At 37.2% G+C, this 24346-nt stretch overlaps 1 long non-coding RNA gene across 1 annotated transcript in view; it reads left to right on the forward strand.

Moving 5' to 3' along the window:
* LOC129019066 (uncharacterized) overlaps positions 1-24346 on the forward strand; it is a 333700-nt gene that overhangs the window by 197821 nt on the left and 111533 nt on the right. Inside the window, exons 4-5 of the long non-coding RNA XR_008495495.2 lie at positions 1008-1104; positions 5421-5608. This is a non-coding gene — a long non-coding RNA (uncharacterized LOC129019066). The remainder of the gene's footprint in view (positions 1-1007; positions 1105-5420; positions 5609-24346) is intronic.

Genomic DNA, 24346 nt, shown 5'->3' on the forward strand with positions numbered 1-24346 from the left:
ATCACATTTACTCTTTATGGCAACTATATAAGATGTGTGCTATTTTCCGTATTTAAAAGTTGAAAAAACTGGAGTGATATCTAATATGCTGCTTAACATCATGTAGTTTGCAAGTAATGGAGCTGTGGAACTGAGAGAGGAAGTCAGGACTTAAACCTAAAGCCCATTGTATTAGTCAAGGTTCTCTAGAGGGACAGAACTAATAGGATACATACAGATAGGAGAGGACTGGCAATTGAGTTAATAATCATACCTATGTGATGAAACCCTATATATATAGGGTTAACTTACACAATCGCAAGGTCCCACAATAGGCTGTCTGCAAGATGAGAAGCAAGGAGAGCCAGTTTGAGTCCCAAAATTGAAGACCTTGGATTTCGATGTTTGAGGGCAGGAAGCATCAAGCACGGGAGAAAGATGTAGGCTGGGAGGCTAGGCCAGTCTGGTCTTTTCACAATTTTCCTGCCTGCTTTAAATTCTAGCCATGCTGGCAGCTGATTAGATGGTGCCCACCCAGATTAAGGGTGGGTCTGCCTTTCCCAGCCCACTGACTCCAATGTTAATCTCCTTTGGCAGCAACCTCACAGACACACCCAGGATCTATACTTTGCATCCTTCAATCCAATCAAGTTGACACTTAGTCCCTGTTCTCACACCTATGGTCCCTGTTCTCTTCTCTATCTTACTGCTTTTGGTTTTTACTTTGTATAATGTTCAGAATGTATGTGCCTTTAAAAAAACTTTGGTCATAACTTTTAATTACAGATATGTGGTATTCTCATTGTCATTATTTTTTAAAAGGCTATTTTTAAAAAAAAAACAACTCAGCATACTCTTAGTCAACAATGGCATTAACTAGCTTTGTTATATTACATGTTTATAAATAATGATTCATATGTATTTCCTGGATAATGCTTGATAAGCATTGTTTTAAGCTCTTTACATGTATTCTGTGTATTATTTGCAATAACCTTTCAGGTAAATGCTCTTATTTTCTCATTATACAGATAAGAAATTGAGGCTCAGTGTTGGCAGGTAACATGTTCAAGATCTTGAAACTAGCAGGTGGCAGAGCTGATGTTCGTCTGTCTCCATGTGCTCAGAGTATGTATGGCTTGTTTAAATTGCATTGATTTTCACAGTTTTTGTAACTAACAAAGTGGAATATATTTTTATGTTTAAAAAAAACCTGTTGACCATTTATCATTCCCCCTTAATAACTTGCTTGTTGATATCTGCATCCTTTTTTTTCTGTGTAAAAAATGGCCCCAAATCTCAGCAGCTTAAAACCACAGGCTTTTCTTATTGCTCATGAATCTGTGGGTTGGCTGGGGTTGAGTGTGTCTAGGCTGGACCTGGTTGTGTGCTTTGTTTTGGACCATGGCTATGGAACACTCCTGCTTCCCTCTGCAGGATGGCGGGTTGGTTGGCACTGGGTCCAGTAAATCTGTCTCATGTGTCTCATCGTCCTTGGCCTGGGGAACTGGATAGATGAGAAATAAGAAGTATTTTTTTATATTGGTCTCTTCCCCCAGATCCTGGCACAGAGCTTCTAAAGCCCTTGTAATTTCCTGGGCTATAGAGATGGAAGGAGAATCTTTTCTTCTAATATTTGGTCTTTGATCCCAATTCCTGACACAGAACCACTAAATCCCTTGGTATTTCCTGTGTGATGTGAGTGTCTTATGTTCTAATGACGTGACTCTTGGTGGGCTTCTGGATGGGAGCTGGTTGCCAGAAAGACCAAGCCAAGACTGGAGGCTTAGAACTTTCAGCCCCAGCCCCCATTCTCTAGAGACAGGAGAGGACTGGCAACTGAGTTAATAATCAATCATATCTATGTGATGAAACGCCATAAAAATCTCAAAGGTACAAGGTTCAGAGCACATCCATGTGGCAAATACATCCATATGCCGGGAGGGTGATGCACCCCAATTCCATGGAGACAGAAGCTCCTGCACTCAGGATCCTTCCAGACCTCACCCTAACATATCTGTTTATCTGAATGTTTATCCATGTCTTAGAACGTTTATGTTACTGCAAAGGAATACATGAGCTGGATAATGTATAAAGAAAAGAGGTTTATTTGGCTTACAGTTCTGTAGGCTGTACAAAAAACACGGCCTTAATATTTGCTTCTGATGAGGGCCTCAAGAAGCTTCCATTCGTGGTTAAAGGCGAAGCAGAGCCGGCGTGTGCAGAGGTCACATGGCAGAAGAGAGAGAAAGCAAAAGAGAGGGGAGGGTGGTGCCAAAGTCTTATTAACAATCAGCTTTTGGGGAAACTTATAGAGCAAGAAGTCACTCACTGCCTCCCTATCCCACCAAGGGAGGGCATTAATCTATTCATGAGGGATCTGGCCCCCCACCATCATTCACACACCCTATTGGGCACCATTTCTAACATTAGGATTTTTTTTTCTTTAAATTTATTTTTACAAAGAGCATCTTGCTTTGTCTCTCAGGCTGGAGTGCAGTGGTGGGATCATAGCTCACTGTAACCTCAAACTGCTGGGCTCAAGCAATCCTCCCACTTCAGCCTCCAGAGTAGCTAGGACTACAGAAGCACACCCCCATGCCCAGCTAATTTATTTATTTTTATTATTATTATTATTCTTTATAGAGACAGAGTCTCACACTGTCACCCAGGCTGGAGTGCACTGGTATGAACATAGCTCATTGCAGCCCTGACCTCCTGGGCTCAAGTGATCTTCCTGCCTCAGCCCCCCAATTAGCTGGAACTACAGGTGCATGCTACCATACCTGGCTGTTTTATAGTTTTTTGTAGAAATGGGGTTTTGCAGTGTTTCCCAGGCTGGTCTCAAACTCCTGGCCTCAAGTGATCCGTCCGCCTTTGCCTCCCAAAGCACTGGGATTCGAGGGATGAGCCACTGCGCTTGGCCAGGAATCAAATTTTAACATGAGATACGGATGTGTCAAATATTCGAACCATAGCAAATTGTATCTTTTATCATGTCCTTTACTAAGATAAAAAACTGGTAAAAAACAAGTAAGTTGTGTGAGCTGCTCTAACAAATTAACTGAACCCAAGAATGGGGTCATGGAAACCTCTGATTTGTTATACAAGTAAGGCAGAGTTGGGGGTAAGCTGGGAACCTACTTCTTGTGATTTGTAGTTGAAATTGTGGCAGAGGGGCAGTCATATGAGATTGAGCCTTTAACCTGTGGGGTGTCTGCACAAACTCAGATTAGTGTTGGAATTGAATCAAACTGGGACACCCAGTTGGTATCTCAAAATTATTTGATGTGGAGAAAAATCCCCACACATATGGCCACAGAAGTATTCTGCAGTGAATGTTGAACATATAGGAGGGGAAACTGTTTTTTCTCTCTATACACCAAGGCATGGCCTACTCATGGCAGTAACAGAAGCAAAATAGAACAAAAGAAACCAAACAAGGCCACTGCGATCTACGCTCCGACAACACATTGCATTTCTGCCTTTTTTTTATTGGTCAAAGCAAGCCACAGAAACAGTCTATAGTGTTCCCCACCTGAGTCCCAGTGCTCATGTGGGAGACTGCTCCTGTTCTGTCTTCAGTCCTGGATGACCAGACCGTTTTCTACCTTCTATTCTTTTATTCCTTTTTATTTCAGTTCAGTTCAATTCTGATCAACATAATTGCGTTGATCCCCTACTATGCACCCCAGCCCACCCTGCAGGGAGCACTGGGAATACAACACATGAAAACAAACTCAGAAGCTCCCCTCTAATATGCCTCGACGGGTCATGGTAATATAATGCAGCCGCTGTTGTAATCAGAGAGCATGTGGGGCGCAATGGGAACATCCAGATAGGCGCTCAGCATGGGTTGGGCACAGAGCAGCCTTTGGGAAGTGACTTTGTAGAGACTTGAAGGAGTTTGAGTTAGCAAGGTGAAAATAAAAAGTGAAAAGATTTTCTAGGCACAAGAAACTGTGACTAAAGAAGATGGCCATGGAACAATGTGCAGCATGGCAGGAATGAAAGATAATTCATGATCACTAAAACATGAATCAGAAAATAAATTGGTTACAATGTTCTGTTTCCTCTGTCTTGATGGCCGTGAAGGAAAAAAACAAAAAAACCCACAAAACCACCCAACCTGAAATGGTTCCATGGGTAACAGGGAGAAAAATATAATATAATATATGACAATAAAAATAATAAAACAACCTTACCCCTTCTCCTCTCTCTGAGGAGTATCCTGACATTCTCCACTTGAAATTCCCCCTTTCTCCTGGTTCTACCCTCATTATGTAACAGAGGGCAGTAACCAAGGTGGTGAGAACTGTTAAGAGAGTGAAACCAAGATCCAGGAAGCTTGGAGAAGAAACAAACAGGAAAGCAGCCGGTGTAGATGAGGGCTTTGGAGAGTTTCAGGGGTGGGATGTGGCTGTGAGATAATCAGAGTTCTAATGTGGCAAGGGCAGCGATGGGGCTGGGATTTTCAATGAGGTTTTATGGTATATTATTCTTGTCTCCCCTGTCCAAACACTCATTAGAATGTTTTTGTGAGATTACAAAAAAAAGAAAATTAGGGTTTTCTTCTAGACTGCTTTTCCTGGTAATAACAACTCTCTCTTATATTTCCAGATACATATTTTTGTATATATTTAAAATGATTAGGAGTGGTTGTGTGAAAATCTAGTTTCCACATTTTCCCCAAGTAATACTGGTATTCTTTACTGCAATGGGAATGTCCATTCAAGAGTCAAGTTCTTTTTCAGAACTAGGTTAAAAAAAAGTTTCCAATAATTTTAGCAAATATTTCTGATTTGTCTTCAAAGTTGATTAAAAGAAATGTATCTAAGTCATCAAAATGCTTTGTACATCAGAACCTAAAAGAGAAGGAAAGACATTCCCCTCCCTATAGATATAAATACCAATCCACATATTTGAGCTCCATTCTGCTTCAATGAACTGAAAATTGCATATACTATGTTGAATTGCATTCAAAGCGTTGAATCATTTTCTCAACATCAATACATCTTCAAAGAAACTGACATGGGAAAAAATCAGACTTTTGAAAGTCATTGAATTTCAATCAGCATTTCATTACACAAATTTCAAATGTGGGAGCAATTATGTCTAAGTTTTCTTGGAATTGAGTTTTATCAGAGAAGTACAAATGATTATATATAGTCTTCAACTATCTCATGGCCTTTAAGGAAACTTAATCCCCGTCTGAAGTATTCATATTTAGTTCTGACTGCTACTCTTCCTGTGGACTTTCTGAAGGAACTATTCCTTCCTCTTCACAGACACAAACCCGTTCACTACTTGTCTGTTTTTCTTCTTAATATTTTAAAGGGAATCTGTGATTTATCAGTTACATATACTTCAAAGTTAATTTCAAATAACATTCCTGTGAAATCTAATAACTACCTTTTTTCCATTTGCTCTTCATATTTGTATAGATTCTGAGAGGAATTGCTGAAAAGGATGGGGAATCTGAGCTACATATGCATAGCATTGATTTCAGTGAGAAAACTACACATTTTTCACCATATTAAAAAAAATCTGTTCTTGAATCTTGATGATAGTTGCATAGTTTTTAAATTACCCCGACAGAAAAATTATGTCAAAGATGAACCTAAACAAAACGGTGAGTAGCATGTATTTAAATGTCTCGTGGGAGTGAAGACTACCCAAGGATTGTCTAGATAGTCAGCCCAAACATTTATGGCTTTGTGGGGCATGTGGTAATTTTGTATCTAACCCAGGAATCTCACCACTCCATAAATACTCAAGCTTCTAAAACACACTTTGAACCAGTCATAACATCTTACTGCTCTCCATCAATTATGAGTTAAATAAATTTTTTTTACATGTGATCATTTTGTATTTGTGTGAGAGACATGATTTTTTTTCCTGAAAATTATACTTAAACTTTCCAATTCCCCAAGACAGTCAGAATCTTTGATAAAGATAAGACAAAGATAATGATCCAAATAAAATTTTCTGCAAAAAGGAAGATTTAAAATTGAGCGGAAATTTTAGATCAGTCCTTGAACAGGTAGAATATTAATATGTAAGCAAGAGAATTTGATCTGATCTGGGCATTGTCAGTAACAAATTTTTTAAGTTTTAAGAAGCAATTCAATTATTCCAGAATTTCTCATTTCTTTAAAAAGGAAGCTATCTAATACATGGAGTTCTGCATTTCAAGGAATGAAATTGCCTTGCTCAAATAGAGGCATATATATGTAAATATAAAGCATAGTGGAAGCGGAACTTGATGGGCAATAAGTAAAATGCTAAAAATAAAGGAACAAAAGTGTGTTTTTCAAAGTGAGTTCTAATTTGTTGGATGCCATCTTTAAATGCTTAAGTTACAAAAACAAACTCAAAGGGAAAACAAAAGTAAATTGTGATGGTTATCTTCCATTTTTAAAGATTTTAATTTAACTTTCAAATAACATGAAAACTTTTCCCAGATAATAGTTTATCTTTTTAACAGAAGTTTGATATTGCAGCAATAAGTCTGTGAAAGAAGCTTTTCCATTTGACCAAAAATTAATTTTATTTCCTATGTATCTTTGGCAATAAGAGGACACCTCATGATTTGTGGATATTATGTCATGTGTTTTGTGACATTTGATAAGAACATGACACTAGGCTTGGTGAACATTTAAAGTAGTTTCCATCCGGATGCGTAGCCCACGGGGTGAATTCCTGATGCACAGGGCTAGTGTATGAGATCAACTCAGCAATGTGTAATTAGTGTGTTTCAATAAAGAGCATGTCTCCTTGTGAAGCACGGGGAATTGAAAGCACCCATGATTTAAATTTTTATTTATTTCTGCCTTCATTATTTTATTACTATTAGTCTTTTAAAGATATAAATCACAAGTGATTTATATATAAAACCATTCTACTTTTAGATTTTTATTTATTTTTGCTTTTATTATTTGATTACCACTAGTCTTTTAAAAAATATAAAAGTAGAGTGGTCATTTGCATATTCTTAGATTTACTAGTATTATAACGTACTTGCATCAAGCAAGTTATGTTTCAAGAAAAATGTTCAGGCCGGGTGCGGTGGTTCACGTCTGTAATCCCAGCGCTTTGGGAGGCTGAGGCGGGTGGATCACGAGGTCAGGAGATCGAGACCATCCTGGCTAACACGGTGAAACCCCATCTCTACTAAAAATACAAAAAATTAGCCGGGCGTGGTGGCAGGTGCCTGTAGTCCCAGCTACTCGGGAGGCTAAGGCAGGAGAATGGCGTGAACCCGGGAGGCGGAGCTTGCAGTGAGCCAAGATCGCACCACTGCACTTTAGCCTGGGCAACAGAGCAAGACTCTGTCTCAAAAAAAAAAAAGGAATAACAATGTTCATTCTATTCTTGAGTGTCTGAAAATACCTCTCTGTTACATTCATGCATGCAAAATCATCTGGCTGGGATAGCATTTTTTACCTCTAAATTGAATGTGTGGTGTGATGGCCTGCTGGCATTATATGTTATAAAGAAGTGTTAAGCAACAAATGTTTTGAAAACTGCTGTGGCAGCACTATTGATCTAGATGCAAGAGACTTAGAGCATAGGTAACTTTGAATGCCTGTTTTTTCAAATAAGTTTTTCGGCCAGGCATGGTGGCTCATGCCTGCAATCCCAGCACTTTGGGAGGCCGAGGTAGGTGAATCACTTGAGGTCAGGAGTTCGAGACCAGCCTGGCCAACATGGTGAAACCCCGTCTCTACTAAAAATACCAAAAAATTAGTTGGGCATAGTGGCATGCGCCTGTAATCCCAGCTACTCAGGAGGCTGAGACAGGAGAATCACTTGAACCCTGGAGGCAGAGATTGCTTTGAGCCGAGATGCACCATTGCACTCCAGCCTGGGCAACAAGAGCGAAACTCCATCTCAAAAATAAAATAAAATAAGTTTTTCATTTGCTGAATGAAACAATTGTGCTAAATGATCCCCACAGAACATTTCAATTTCCAAATTTTATATTTTATGACCATATTTTATGTAGCTCCAGAATGCATTGCAAATCGTAGGTATTAAGTAGATGTTTAGTAAATAATGAATAGATATTGAGGAGAAGTTCTTCTTTGGGAAGACCTGTTTTTTGCTTTGCCCACTTGATTGTTGTGTAGAATTATTTTCTTTTGGGGCACAGAAAGATTATATTGCATTTTCTCTTTCTTTTAAAATTTTATTTCATTGTGGTAAGAACATTTATCATAAGATCTACTCTCCAAGAAGTTAAGTTCACGATACACTATTGTTGACAATAGGTACAATGATCTACAGCAGATCTCTAGAGCTTATTTATCTTGCTTAACTAAAACTTTGTGCCCATTAATTAGTAAGGCCTCATTTCCCCTTCCTCTAGCCCTTGGCAACTACCATTCCACACTTTGATTCTATGAATTTGACTATATATGATAATTCCCGTAAGTGGAATCATGCAGTGTTTGTCCTTCTGTGGCAAGCTTATTTCACTTAGCATGTCCTCAAGGTTCATCATGCTGTTATTATTTCAGAACTCTTTTTGTAAGACTAAATAGTATTTCCTTATGTGTATATACCACATTTTCTTTATCAATTTATCCATGTACAGTTGTTTATACATCTTGGCTATGGTAAATACTGCTGCAATAAATACTGCTGCAAGATCAATTAAGATCTTGGTTTTAATACTTTTAGATAGATGCAAATAAGTAAGATTGCCAGATCATATGGTAGTTCTATTTTTAATTTTTTTGAGAAACATCCATATTATTTTCCACAGTGGCTGCAGTATTTTATATTCCCACCAACGGTGTCCAAGGATTCTAATTTTTGTACATTCTTGTCAACACTTTTTTTCTCTTTTTTTGATAATAGCCATTCTGACGTGTGAAGTAATATCTCATTGTGTCTCAATTTGCATTTCCATGATAACTAATGGTGTTTTTCATTTGTCTCTTGGCCATTTGTATGCCTTTAGAAAAATGTCTATATATGTCTTAACTCACTTTTAATTGAGTTATTAACTTTATTATTGATATTATGGGAATTTCTTATATATTTTAAAGATTAACCCCTTATCGGATACACAGTTTTCAAATATTTTCTCCCATTCTGTAGGTTGCTTTTTCAATCTCTTGATTATTTTGCAAATAGCTAAATCAAGCTTGAGAAGCAAGGACAAACCTGAAGGAATTATACTTCCTGATTTCAAACTATAATAGAAGTCTATAGTTATCAAAACATTATGATACTAGCATAGAGATGGACATATAGACCAATGGAACAGGATAAAGAGTGCAGAAATAAACCCACGTTTATATGGTGAACTGATCTTCAACAAGGATGCCAAGAATACACAATGGAGAAAGAATAGTGTCTTCAACAAATGGTGTTAGGAAAACTGGATATCCACACGCAAAAGAATGAAATTTGATTCTTATCTTACACCATACACAAAAACTAACTCAAAATAGATTGAAGACTTAAATGTAAAACCTCTACAAGGAAAACCAGAGAAATGCTCTGTGACATTGGTCTTGGCAATAATGTCATAGATATGACACCAAAAGCACAGACAACACAACCAAAATAAGCAAGCAGGACTACATCATACTAGAAAGTTTCTGCATGGCAAAGGAAATAATCAACAGAATGCATGGCAGAATTTCATCTTTTGAAATCAAAAGATCATAATCTTGTGCTTTGAAATGTAAGAACATCAAACTGTATAAGAAATGCTTACTGATGTTAAAATATGGGCCAATGTATTTCAACATATGAGGAATACTTTTGGAAAATTCTTATCAATATTCAGGAGACTTTATTTTTTGATAACATATAGATTAAATTAAAAAGAAGTAAAACTGAAAAGCACTTGTATTTTCTATTCCTTCAACTTATACACTAGATGAGGGCATGTCATTAGGCAGTTGAGGTAAACTCCAATTCTGCCACTTAAAAATACGACTATTTAACTTCTCTGAACCTTTGTTTCTTCCTCTATGATCTAGAGATAAGAAAACCTGCTTGTGATTAATATACATTCAGATGAAGATTAAAAGGTGGGCGGATCACGAGGTCAGGAGATCGAGACCATCCTGGCTAACACGATGAAACCCCATCTCTACTAAAAATACAAAAAATTAGCCAGGCGTGGTGGCAGGCGCCTGTAGTCCCAGCTACTCGGGAGGCTGAGGCAGGAGAATGGCGTGAACCCGGGAGGCGGAGCTTGCAGTGAGCCGAGATCGCGCCACTGCACTCCAGCCTGGGTGACAAAGCGAGACTCTGTCTCAAAAAAAAAAAAAAAAAGGCAGCATCAGGTACATATTAGGAATATAAGAGGTACTTAATAATTACATTTACAAATTCGGTAAGGGGATAGCAGAGGTATTATCATCAACATCTAATAGATTAAAAAAATGGAAATCACGAGTGGTTTTGAGATTTTCAGAAAAAATGTTATAATAGTATAAAACCCCGACAATGACTGGAGCACATGTTTCTTGACTCCAAGGCTTGAATGCTTCATTTTCCTATAAAGTATGGGAGGTTATTGTTGGGTATAGGCGGGTATTTTTTACCTTTATTTGTTCAAATGTATTCAGATGTCACAAGAGAGATTTTGACTATCAAATTGAAGTGAAAGTTCAATACTTTTATCATTATAATTGCATTTTATTTTGGATAATGTAAAACATACTTACAAAAATAGAATAATCACATATTTGAACTCATAAAGAGCAAGGTCAAAGCAGAATACCAAATATTTTGAGTCAAATATTAACAATATATCAAAAGCTAAGATAAATAGGAGAAATATTTAAAGCAACAAATAATATACAGGAAATTCTTTCATGAATATGCTTCTATATAGAAAATTAAAGTAGATGGCATAAATTTTACATGCTCAATAAAAAAGTAAACCTAAATGGAAACTTTTATAGCCTACAGATTTTAAAAATAAAGAAGCAACTTAGGTTATATCTAAAAAATAAATAATACACATAAAAGAACAAAGCAAAAAATGTACAAACCTGGCCCAAGGTACTTTGTCTAACAGTAAAAGACTTCATTTTAGAAAATATAAAAATCTCTTTCATTATTTAAATTCTTGGTTTCTTTGGTTTTTTATGTGTAATCTGTTACTAGTTACAAAGTCCCCCCAAACAATGATAATAACAATAATAAAAACCCTTGATGAAAATTAAAGTATACATTGAAAAATTTTATAAGTACATACCTCCAATATATATTTTGCTGGGGAGGTAGATTTCAGTTTATATAGCCTGTACATTGTTGTCAACACAAATAACAACAAGGCTGAAGTGAAGCAACGAATCTGTCTACAAGATCACAAATAAAATATAAACAGTAGGAGGTCTCATAGCTATTTAAGGAACTTCATGGGCTTTGAAAGCCTTTCCACATAAATCATGGTGTTTTGTCTCCCAAATGCTCTAAAATTATTTTTTAAATGTCGGCAATTTCACAAATGTTTTATTAACAAAATATACTTTAAGTATATGCTATTTTCTGAAGCAGCAATTGGATGATGTTTCTTATAAGCGTCCATAAACAGTTGGAACTTATTGCCAATTAAAGACAGAAAAAGTGCCTGAGTCAAGGATATGATGATGTTACTCACATAGGTACTACTACAAGAGATTAATTTATATCACTTTGAAAAGACCATGTGCTAAAGCTATGTCAAATCTGTCAACTGGGCACAGTGTGGAGAGTGAAAAGAATTCTGTGTTAACAGCCTGGGATGCAGGGTCAAATTTTCCTTGGCTGTACTGCCCGTATAACCTTAAGCAGGATGGTTAAGGTTTCAAGAGAACTGTTTTGGTTACCTGAAAGGCAAGCCCCCAGATAATCCCTTGAGGTGCCTTTGCTGTTTTGCTCTGTGATTCTATCGTTTTGCTCTCATTTTCCTAGTCTGAAGGATTAGACATTTCCTAACTTAGAAAGCATGAAACATCTGCTGTACACCTTCCTTTGTTTTGTCTTTGGGTTATCTTTCATGTCTGTGAGAAACCAAGTCCAACATATTTTATATGTGGAAGAGAGATCTCTCTGCCATCTTTTTGGTTCCCAGAAAATGCCTAGGAACCCAGGTGCTGGAAAAAACAAAAATCACGTGAAGAGCTATTTTGTAATACAGTAAGAATTTCTACTTCAAGTTGGGTTTATGACATGCCAGTCCATAATCTACAAGCAAAGAAGATGATGAAATAAGCCTTACAGATGGATTCTAGCAAGAAAACTCTGAAGTTGCCATTGGAAAGCAAAAGATACATTATGAGGCAAGTTCCACAATTATAAATTAGATGGAAACCACTCTTCTCCAGCCTTGGAAAGAACCACAATGTGAGAAGCTCAGATTTATAAATGATCGAGTTTATGAATAAAATATAAAATTTTTTCCTTTCAAATAGATAGTTATTACACAGCTATAAGCCTTGGTAAACATTTAATTTGTTTAATATAAGATTCTTTTAAAAATTTGAAGATGACAAAGATAACTTTAAATTCTTTTAATAATTAGATAATAGAATCTATGAGCTAGAAAAAAACTTCATAAAGCATTATGAAGTACGAGTTGATAAATTTTAGAGCTTGTTCAGGTTATAATATTCATCTTGTTTCAAAATTTCCTGCACACCCTCAGTGTTGCTGCTATTGAACAAAATTTCAGACTTTTGCCTAATAAAATTTTTTCTTAGCAAGATTTTTGTTCTGCTATTGGGCTCAAATTCTGTATGATCCAGTATGATTAGTTCCTTGTATCTTTATTTAGGTGACTTGCAAAAGAGCTAGTTGATATGTTCTATGGACCAAACCTTTATAAATCTGAAGACCATAATGAAAATTAATGAAAATAGTGTGCCTTCATGTGTTCCTTACACCTGAATGCAAGAAAATGCACATATTTTCCCATTATCCAAGCAGTTTTTTTTTTTTTTTTTTTTTTTTTTTTTTTTTTTTTTTTGGAGACAGAGTCTTGCTCTGTTGCCCAGGCTGGAGTGCAGTGGCACTATCTCAGTTCACCGCAGCCTCCACCTCCCAGGTTGAAGCAATTCTCCTGCCTCAGTCTTTTGAGTAGCTGGGATTACAGGCACATGCCACCACGCCCAGCTAATTTTTATATTTTTGGTAGAGATGAGTTTTTACCATGTTGGCCAGGCTGGTCTGGAACTCCTGACCTCAGGTGTTCCTCATGTTTTGGTATCCCAAAATGCTGGAATTACAGGTGTGAACCACTGTGCCCAGCCCCAAGTAGTTCTTGAAGACAGAAATTGTGCAGAAAAAAAAATGATGACTTTTGAGAGTCAAATGAATGGTTATTGGTCATCAGCTGTTGTAAATGGAGCAAAGGGTGAGAGAAAAATAATAGATTTGCCGTTTGACTCATATAAGAATGCAGCTATTGCATATCAGAGAGAAATATTACAAAATCAAATCCAAATGTTTGGTAAATATAGAAGGGATATAGTGGCATGGAAGTGTGTTGCTAAGTGAGATTAACTCAGTGTTCAGCACACAGTGCTGACTAAGAATTGGGTTGTGATGTCAGATTGCTTTCACTCAAATCCTCATTCCACTATTTATTAATTATAGAATCTTTGGTAAAATAGTGTAGTCATCCTTTTATCTGAGGTTTAGCTTTCCATGGTTTCAGTTACCTGCCATCAACATGGTCCTAAAATATTAACTAGAAAATTCTATAAAGAAACATTTTCTAAGTTTTAAATTACATTCCATTCTGAGTATTATGATGAAATCTCATACTATCTTGCTCTGTCTTACCCAGGACAAAAATCATTCCTTCGTCCAGTATATCCATACCATAGATGCAACCTTCCTGTCAGTCACTTGGTAGTCCTCTGGGTTATCAGATGGACTTGTATAGTATCACAGTGCTTGTGTTAAAGTAACCCTTATTTTACTTAATAATGGTTCCAAAGTGCAAGAGTGGTGATGCTGGCAAATCGGATATGCCAAGGAGAAGCAGTAAAGTGTTCCTTTAAGTACAAAGGTGAGTTCTCAATAAAGAAAGAAAAGTTACATGCTGAAGTTGCTAAGATCTATAATAAGAACAAATCGTCTATCAATAATATTGTGAAGAACGAAAAGAAATTTGTGCTAGTTTTGCTGTCACATCTCAAACTGCAAAACTTGTGGCCAAAGTAAGCAATAAGTAGTTAAGATGAAAAAGGGATTATATTTGTGGGTAGAAGACATGAACACAAAAATATCTCAATTGATGGCAACGTGTTGCACCAGAAAGCATCGAGCCTTTATGGAAACCTTAGCAAAGGATTCCCTGAAACAAGTGATGCCAAGCCATTTACTGCAAGCAAAGGATGGTTACACTGATTCAGGAATACAGAAGGTCAATAGTAGCCTAATGCTATGTCACAATGCCTGTCATTCACTTCACTTCCTCTCATCACATAGGCAATATATCATCTTATATCATCCTAAGAAGAAGGATGGGGGTAGTACAATAAGATATTTTAAGAGAGAAAGACATAGAGAGTAAGAGAGAAACAGAACACATTCGTGTAACTTTTATTGTAGTACATTGTTATAATTGTTCTATTATTATTTATTGTTAACCTCTTGCTGTGCCTAATTTATAAATTAAACTTTATCTTAGATATGTATGTATAGGAAAAGATATATATAGGGTTTAGTCCTATCTGTTGTTTCATGCATCCACTGGGGATCTTGGTGCATATTCCCTTCAGATAAGGGGGAACTACCGTAATATGAATTTTAAGACTCAGTTTCCTTATGTGCATAATGGAGACAATATATACCTCATAAATGAGACAATGCATATAAATTGCTTAATACCATGCTGGGCACAAAGTAAAAGCCCAAGAGATATTAGCGTAGCCAAGAACACTCTTAGTGCTTTATCTCATGTGTCGTCAGCAATACAATGAGTTAGGTACTTTTGTCATCCTCCCCATATTATCAGTGAGGAAACCAGGCCAGCGAGAGGTTAAGAACTTGCTCAAGGTAACAACAATAGCCCTTGGAGGGGTTTAGATTCTAATCCATCATTCTAGGTACATATTAATCATTGCTATGTGGCCCACAGAAGCCACATACTCAAATGCCTGCAAGGGCCTGTTGGTAAGACAAATAACTGAAATAACCAGTACAAGTCAATAGAAAATGAGTGCATTCACTTTTTACATTTTTTGATATTGTGCTGGTCCGGCAAAGAAATTTCTGAGGCCAAATTTAGTCTGCGGCTTATTTGCAGTCCCTGCCCATCAAAGTATCTGAAGGTAAATTTACACCCTGGCTATGCTGGTGTTTGCATACTAATGGAATGGTTGGTTTTCCTCCATTTCCCTAAGTGTTCATAAGTGTGGAAAATAAAGGAAAGAAAATCTTAGCACTGAGTAAGTGATATGGAACGTTCACTTTCCAGGGAGTACTTATTGTCCTTCTTTAGTAATGAGTGGGCTCTTTCTTTATTTTAATATGCTTGATCAACTGTATAACACAGAGGCAGGCATTTTGCAGGTCTTTAAGGTGAAATGGATGTGTGACTGTTCAAAAATAAATTAATGAGAAGTAGAATGAATAGATTTATTTTTGGACTGACTGAGGGATTTTCCCAGTACTTCTGAAAACATATCAAGTTCTAATAGGATTTTAGAGAAAGTTAATTGGAGACTTAGAATTACTGCACTGGATTGTGGACCTTATTCTTCCTTGAGTCATTTTGTGAGTTAAGACAAATTTCTTAACATCTTTGGTCTATTTCCTCAGCTATAATTAAAATGGTCTGAAGAGGATAGTCTTTAGATTTTCTTCGATTCTAAAATGTCTCTATGTCCATGCTTTTACCTTAATCTTCATCCTTTATCAAAATTCACCTTATGGTGACAAGTACACTTTTGGGTGCCTTTGGTATAAATCAAGTTGTGAGAGTTAAATATTTAGAAGAAATAATTTAAATGGTGACATTGTATCAAGCTTGATTAAATCTTGAAATACATCTGTCCTGAGTGTTGTGTTGTGCTGACTCATTTAAAATATTCTAGGTAAATACTATGATGTGCAAATATATGGAAAAATTATCCATAATCTGTATTAAAAATGTAGTCTATTTTGTTGATTTATAGAATTATGTTTAAAGACAGGTGGCATGATCTTTTAGGAGTTAAGCAACAGATCTACTGCTCTCGAATACTGCGCAAAACCCAGCAAGTTCAACAGTCCTTACTCTATTCTGTTAGTTCAGTCCTTGAGGTCAAGAACTTGTTTTGCACAGTATTCATCTGAGAGCAGTTGATTTGTTGTTTAACTCCTAAAAGATCATGCCACCTGTCTTTAAAAGTTAAAGACAGGTGGCATGATGTACATTTGGTGTGGTGTGTGGTGCTGTACATTTCCGCTTCTGGAAGGACCCTATTTCCTTCCCCACTTAACTAAACAGCTTGCTCAGCTTGCCTAAAGAACTTGGTGGTGCCCATTTTGAACCAGCCTTCATAGAAGGTGTTACTTACATCAGAGAACAATGAAGAAGACCTTTTCTGAACTGTAAATAGGCTGCAGCGCTGTGGCTATTTGCTAATAAAGGGCTTTAGATTAGTGCTGTTACTAATTTAGTGTGATTATTTTGCATAAGACTTGCTTTCATTGTCAAACACCATCTTACAGCAATGACATGAGAGTGCAGCATATTGCTGTGAAGTACAGCCACTGAAGGCTAATAATATTTACTGAAGGTTCTGACCATCAAATTGGGTTAAGTCAGTTTAAGACAGTGACAAAATCAAATACATTACCTGGAGAATTCAGAGTTGCATATGACCACTTGAGATTAGAATCAAGGGAAATAGAAGCTAGATCTTTCCTTGGGTAGATAAATAAGACAAGCTGCTGTCAATGATATAAAAAGAAGATAAAGAAAGATATACATTAAAGACTTAATGTGAGTATCCTTTTTCCTGACTCATTCAGGGTAGGGTGGGACCCAATGAGGTTGTTGTAATAGATCTGACTAGGCTGAAATAGAGATATTTGTGGTCTTCTATGTTATTCTTAATTTCTTAATTATTCTTGATGAACTTAAATGATATATTTCTGAAGTTAAGTTCTCAATTCATTCATGTATTTAAAAATATATGTTGTGTGCCTACTTTTCTAAGGTCTAGGGATCAGAAATTAATAGACAAAAATTCCTGACCTCATCGACCATGTACTTTAATATGGCTATGAAGGCAAAACATACATACATACCTAATATGTTAGATGGTGATGAGTGTTACAGAGAAAAATAAAGCAAAGAGAGAAGGTAGGGAGTGTTGTGGGAAGGGGTAGCTTCACGTAATTTTAAGCAGTATAGTTAGGGAAGAGCTAACTGCTATACTGACATTTGAGCAGAGGTCTGATGAACGTGAGAGAACAAGCTTTGTGAATGAGGGGCGTTCCAAGAAGAAATAGCTGGTGTGCAGTGAAGGCACAGAGGTGGAATCTCAGTAGCAAGTCCTGTATAACTGGAGCTGAGTGAGAGGAGAAGGGTCATAGGAGATTAGATGGAGATGGGGGACCAAATTGTGTGGAACCTTGTAGACGCTTTTGATGATTTTGGATCTTATTTTGCATGAAAAGGGAACCTACTAGATTATTTTGAGCAGAGGAGTGAGCTATTTCCATTCATATTTAACAAGGGCATTCTGGTTGTTAGATTGTGAATAAATAGATGGAAGGGGAGTAAGGGCAGAAGCAGGGAGATTAGTCTAGGAGGCTATAGTGGTTCACCTGGAAAATCATGGTGGCTCGGACCAAGGAGCAATGGAGGGTGTGAGAAGGGCTTGGACACAATGTATATTTAGAGGGCGAAGTTGTGAGGATGGGTTGACAGATCAGATGCGGTCTGTGCAAGAGTGAAAGGAGCTAAAGATGACTCCGAAAGCTGTTGTCAGAGCACGTGCAAGGTTGGAATTGCTGTTATGTAAATAAGGAGTAAACTTTAGGAGAATCAGATCTTGGGGGAAGCTAAGAGCTTAGTTTTCAACACATTAAGTTGTCAGTGCCTAATAGACGTGCAACTGGACATACTGAGTAGACAGTTGAGCATACATGACTGGAAATCAGAGGAGAGGTTTGGGATTAAATGATATATATTGATCATGAGCACATAGATGATATTTAAAATGTTATGAAACTAGGTAACTATGATCAGCTTAAGTGTGAATGCAAATAGGAAAAGGAAGAGGCCCCTAAACTGAGACTAGGAGCACCCCAGAAATAAGAGACAAGGAGGAATAAGGATGAGAAATAAGAAAGGTAGTGTGAATATTATTTCAAGGAGGAAGGAATGATAAATTCCATAATGGTGTCTCATGTCATTTCCTTCCTCTTTGATCTTTAAAAGTTAGAGTGGCTCTATTAAAAATATCTTTTGGGAACTGAGATTATCACCTGAAATATTTTGAATATTTGAAACCCAAGGCTCCTTAGTGCATAAGCTAGGTCAGGGAGAAAGAGTTTCTATATTTGTAAAAATGTGTTGCATTTGAGGGAGCCATGAAACCTGAACACCTGAGCAACTAAAATATTGGCAATTTCAGATCCTTTTAGTTTTTTCTCCCTTTTCATGGAAGACAGATTTCTATAATATTTATGTGAGGTCAGCTGGATAGATCTATATGCCCTCTGCCAGACAGCTCTGGAAATTACAGTTTGCTGAGCACCTGGGATGTGGAGTTGACAATCTGACAACTATTGAGAAGTGACAAGAAGCCCCACAATATTAAATGTTTTCCACAGGCACTACCTAAGGGCTGAACATATGTTTCTCTATTGATGAAAACGCATTTGGTTCACCCTTGGATGTAGCCATTTTTTAAATGTTCATTGGTAAGAACTATAAAGAATGTCAACATTTTCATCAAGAGTTGGAATATGAACCAGGAAAAGATGAGTGAGAAAATATCTCATTTTTTCTAGTATTTTATTATGAAAATGTTTCAGTTAAACATTGAAAATTGAAAGAATTTTCCAGTAGAAACCTGTATAGCCACCACCTAGATTTTAAAAATGGATTTTTATTTTAAGTGTTTTATTACGTATTTATATATCCTTCTACACATTCATCAATTTATCTTGTTTTTTGAAAGCACAAAAAAGTAATTTACCCACATCAGTTTTCTCCCAAATACTTTAGTATGTATATGACTAATTATAGGTCAACATTTGTTTATAGTTTTTCTTTTGATTTATATATGAAATGGACAAATCTGAAATGTGTATTGACTGAGTTTTGCAACTCTAACCCCTGTCAAGCTATAGAACATTGCTGTCACATTACCATCATCTGGATAGTTCTCTCATGCTCTTTTCCACACATCTCCACTCCTATTCCAAAAGAAGCATCTGTTCTGATATTTTTTTCATCAAAAATGAGTTTAGCCTGTTTTAGAACTTTGTATAAACGGAATCCTGCACTAATTTTCTCATTCAGGTAAGGCTTCTTTCATTCAATATGCTGTTGAAAAACATCTTATTTGAAAACAGGATAGCTTTCATAAGGAAGCCAAAGGACTAATTAATTTAACTCTAAATACCCAGTCAAATAAATGGTTCAAGAAAAGGTGCACAGAAATGGGAAGATATGATTTCTTTTGTCTGTAGCTTTCAGAGTAATATTTGTGTGTGTATTGCTGTAGGTAAAATCATCTTGAAATACAAATATATATTCTATTTAAGAAGAGCAGGTGAGGAAGAAGGCTGATATATATGGACCATCTAATGAGCACCAGATATTTGACATGCACTATTTTATTTAAGCTTCATGTCCCAAAAGAAATATTATCTCCATTTTACACATGAGCCATGTATTCCCAATTACACTTTGCTGTTTCCCAGAGATTTCTGCTATTCTGTATTAGGGAAACCAGGGCTCCCTGGCTAAGCTGTCATTCCTACATAGCCTTCCTTGCCTTCTCCTCATTGTTTTCCAGTTGCCTCATTTTCTAGAGTTTTGCTCCAGACTAGGCGGTGACAACCAGTTAATTAATTAAACTGCCATGGGTTGATGTTCTGTAGATGTTGTTATCCTACCATTTGCTTCTTATGCTAGATATATTTACTTTGCATAGGTTGGTGCAAAAGTAATTGGGGTTTTGCTACTAACGGTAATGGGAAAACCACAGTTACTTTTGCACCAATCTAAAAAGCAAGCCTGTGGGAGATAATGTCTTTATCTGAAGAAGAAGCTCAATGGTCAGAATTGCAGGTGCTTCTTTAGATAGGTAAAATACATTGAAATAGGCAGGGATTTGTACATTTCTAACAGGTATATTTACTAACCTTATAACACTTTCTAGATTGTTGCTTATGGTTTCTAGATGTGTGTTTGTTTCCATATCCATTATTAGGAATTCAGGTATTTGAGACCCAGTTCAGGACTGTAAACAAGAGTTCCAGTAACTTCAGACCTACTCAAGTTGCTTAATTAAAGCCTATGTAGTACCCACATGAACAATATATCCAGGACTTGGTGTTTTTATTCCTTGACTTCCTTAGTTTCTGTAAATTCTTCATTCTACATTCCACCTCCCTCAACTGTGGTCATATCCGTGGTCATCACAATAATTTGTAACTTCCAGACCTCGATTTCAAGGATCTCACTCACTGACCACCACCTTCCCCCATTCATCTCTATCTAGTTCTGCAAGGCCTTCAGGTTATTGCTCCTAAAACTGTGGTTTTTTTTTTTTTTTTTTTTTTTTTCCTAATCATGTTTTACACCCATGGTTCATACCTTTTTCCTTGTCCACTCAGGGTACATAGTCCATACTTACAATCACTCTCCACCCTGCTACAATTGTCTGGAAGAAGCCCAACTTTGGTTAAAAAAATAAATAAAGGCAGCCATCCACTTACTTCATGCCACTCTTTCCAGCACCCAGAAAATGATCTAGCAATATTTACTAAGGGATCTATACATATTCGATGAATGAAAATGGATGTATGGTTGAATATATGTAGTATGTAAGGTTTATCTTGAATCTAATTTTCTCCAGGATATCAAGAACTACTTGGGGCTGGGCGTGGTAGATCTATAATGCACTTTGGGAGAATGAGGCAGGGGGATTACCTGAGGTCAGGAGTTCCAGACCAGCCTGGCCAACATGGTGAAACCCCGTCTCTGCTAAAAATACAAAAATTAGCTTGGTGTGGTGGTGCGTGCCTGTAGTCCCAGCTGCTCGGGAGGCTGAGGCAGGAGATTCTCTTTAACCTGGGAGACGGGGGCTGCAGTGAGCTGAGGCTGTGCCACTGCACTCCAGCCTGGATGACAGAGAGAGACTTCATCTCAAAAAAACAAAAAAAGAATTACTTGGGATGATATGGATGAGACTAGATAATACCACGAAGTGAATACCCTTGTGGTCTGATTTTTTGGTACACCTTCCAATGGCTGCTCCATTCTACAGAGGTTACCACCAACAGCTCAGAGGTGCAACACATTGGAAGTTTCTAGATATCACCCCTTGGCAGTTGGTGGTTGCTCAGCATCCCAGGGGGCTCCTCTCAGCAGTTTATCTCACTTCTATTGGTAGTAGTTTCTTGGAATATCCTGTGCTGATAATGGTGACAGCTCCAAGAAATTCCTAGTAAAAAACGTATGGTGATCCTGGTGTCCATCCAGGATTGCTTCTCTCCTCATAAAGCTTCTGGCTACATTAAATCAGCACAGTTCAGTGTCTCACAAAGGCAGCTCCAGCTTTTTCAAAGACAGGCTATTTTTAAATATTTGCCTTTCACGAAAATTCTTTAATTTCCCCAAAGTGCTATAGATTAAGCAACGAGTCTAGGAGCACAACAAATGCCACATTCCTTATGAGTCTTCTGTCCAATTTTGGTGCAGGGTGATCTCTTGTTCTCTGAAGGAGCTCTTTACAGAACATGATATATGGAGTCCATCACTGCTTTCTGGCACTGTCTAAACTTGGGCATCAAGAGAAGAGCTCACTTTTTCCCCATGTGTTTGCTCATGGGGTTCAGGTACTTTGAATTTCATCAATAGTCCTAGATATAGCCAACTCCCTAAAAAGTTAGAAATGCAATTAGAACTGAATTTATTAGCTCTGGGTTAGTTAAAAACATGTATACAATACATTCAAAATTGTCTATGACATGTGAGAAGTTTAAGTAGTCTTCCCCCCTTTGGACTAGATCAGTTTCCCAATTTTGCCTGATTAAATAATCACCGGAAATACTTGTTAAAAATTAAAACAACAAAATGCAGAAGTCCAGGCTCATCCCCTAGAGGTTATAATTCATTAGCTTTGGTGGTATTTGTTTTGGGGATTCTGGGGGTCAGCTCTAATAGCAATAGCCATAGATGATTCAAATGATCAGCCACATTTGAGACGTTCTAGATAAAAAAAAAAAAATGGGAATGATGTCATTTTGTTTGCTCCTCTAATGTTCTCATACACTTACACTGTCAGGTGAGAGGAAAAGTCACCCTTTTTTCAGACTTCTTTTTTCTATCTGGAGGCTGAGTGGGCCAAGAAAATTTTAAAAGTGAGCTACCAGAGAATAAATGATTGTCAAACAGTAAAAGATTGCAGAAACTCAATTTCAACCCTAGATAAATGTGAATTCATTACTTATTCATTAAAGATATTAAGGCTTGCATAAATGACTTCAAATCCTATGAATGAAGATAAATACAGTGATCACTGTATAGGATCAATGCTTAATAATGCACACAGTTGTTTAGGGAATCTGAAGGATGTCTCTGATGTGGAAAGTGTAAAGCCTCAATAGTGTCTCTTTTCCGCTAGTCTACATGAGGCTTTCCCCAGAAATCAAATCTCCTCTCTGTCTCCTCCACTGCAATGGAAGGTTTAATGCTGATGGTCCAGTTTTAAAGATGACACTCTGAGATACAGGCATGATTTGCCCAACAGATTTTTCAGAGACAAATGAGATTTTGAATTGTTATCAAGATAGGAGAGACACAAAAAATTGGGCGATGTTGAGGTTAATGCAAGCCTTGGACACAATCTGTACCTGCTTTAGATAGGAGTGTTCATGAGTGGTAAAAAGAACAATAAAAAGAACAACCACCATGCAAAGTGGAGAATCGGGAGGGGTCTGGGTAGAACACAAACCTCTGCTGGCTCCAAGATCTTTTCTTTTGTGTTACTTACTGCCTTCTACTAAATAATGTGGCAGAGCATTGGAAGCGCAGTCCCATTCCAGACAGCAATTGTTCGTGCGATTAGACTTGGTTTTTTTGTATATATACATAATGCATGATAAAATGCATGTAATAAATGCATATTTATATACATATGTTCATAGTTCATAGCATACATGTATGTACATATGTATATACGGGTTTATAATGCTATGGTGTGAATTTTTAAGTCCACCCAAAATTTGCCTGTTGAAACCTAATCCCCAGTTTGATAGTATTAAGAAATGGCGCCTTTTGGAGGTGAGAAGGTCATGAGGGCTAACAAAAGAAGCCTGAGGCTCTTAAAATAAGCCTGAGGGAGCATGTTTGTCACTCTCACTATGTAGGGAGGATACAGTAAGAAGGCTTTATCTATGAACCAGGAAACATGTCCTTGCCAGCCACCAAATCTGCCAGCAGTTTGATCTTGAATTTCCTTCTCTCCAGAAATATAAGAAATACATTTGTTTTGTTTATAAGCTACTCCATTTATTGTATTTTTTTTTCATCGGTCTGAATGGATTAAGACATTGTTTAACATTGTCATAGGGTCAATGAAAGAAACTGAACAAGATTAAAGCCTCTTACTTTGCTATTATATTTTTCAGTTTTTTTTTTACACTGAATATGTCCGTTATCTGATGCTTTCAGTCTCTCTCTCTCTCTCTCGTTTGTTTGTTTGTTTGTTTGTTTGAGATGGAGTCTCACTCTATCACCCAGGCTGGAGTGCAGCGGTGCAATCTCAGCTCAATGCAACCTCTGCCTCCTGGGTTCAAGCAGTCCTCCTGCCTCAGCCTCTTAAGTAACAGGGATTACAAACGTGTGCCACCAAACTTTAGTAATTTTTGTATTTTTAGTAGGGATGATGTCTCACCATGTTGGGCAGGCTGGTCTCAAACTCCTGACCTCAGGTGATCTGCCTGCCTTGGCTTCCCAAAGTGCTGGTATTAACAGGCATGAGCCACCACCCCAGCCAATGACTTCAATCTCTACATTCTTTCCTCACTGTAAGGAGGAGTACAAAATTTGAGGCTAAGTATTTTCCCCTTCAAGTAGTATTTTCATTTTATTTAGAGACAATATCTTAGCCAAAAGCAATGAAGCTCTGCAGCCCTAATGCTCAGAGGAGACAGAGAGAAAGAAAGTTTC

The sequence above is a fragment of the Pongo pygmaeus genome, chromosome 17 (assembly GCF_028885625.2).
Source record: "Pongo pygmaeus isolate AG05252 chromosome 17, NHGRI_mPonPyg2-v2.0_pri, whole genome shotgun sequence".
NCBI lineage: Eukaryota > Metazoa > Chordata > Mammalia > Primates > Hominidae > Pongo > Pongo pygmaeus.